This window comes from Mizuhopecten yessoensis, unplaced genomic scaffold (assembly GCF_002113885.1).
Source record: "Mizuhopecten yessoensis strain PY_sf001 unplaced genomic scaffold, ASM211388v2 scaffold2741, whole genome shotgun sequence".
In the NCBI taxonomy this organism is placed as follows: domain Eukaryota; kingdom Metazoa; phylum Mollusca; class Bivalvia; order Pectinida; family Pectinidae; genus Mizuhopecten; species Mizuhopecten yessoensis.
Genome location: NW_018404696.1, coordinates 632,360 through 632,789, shown reverse-complemented (window position 1 = coordinate 632,789; position 430 = coordinate 632,360).

Below are 430 nucleotides of genomic sequence, written 5' to 3'. Positions count from 1 at the left end.
ATAGAGGACAGTCCCTACAAAGGTCCTATGTTGTGTCCTATTGATTGTTATGTAAGTCCTGTAGAGGACACTCCTACAAAGGTCCTATGTTGTATCCTATTGAGGGTTATGTAAGTCCTGTAGAGGACAGTCCCTATAAAGGTCCTATGTTGTATCCTATTGAGGGTTATGTTAGTCCTATAGAGGACAGTCCTTATAAAGGTCCTATGTTGTATCCTATTGAGGGTTATGTTAGTCCTATAGAGGACAGTCCCTACAAAGGTCCTATGTTGTGTCCTATTGATTGTTATGTATGTCCTGTAGAGGACACTCCTACAAAGGTCCTATGTTGTATCCTATTGAGGGTTATGTTAGACCTATAGAGGACAGGCCCTATAAAGGTCCTATGTTGTGTCCTATTGATGGTTATGTAAGTCCTATAGAGGACAGT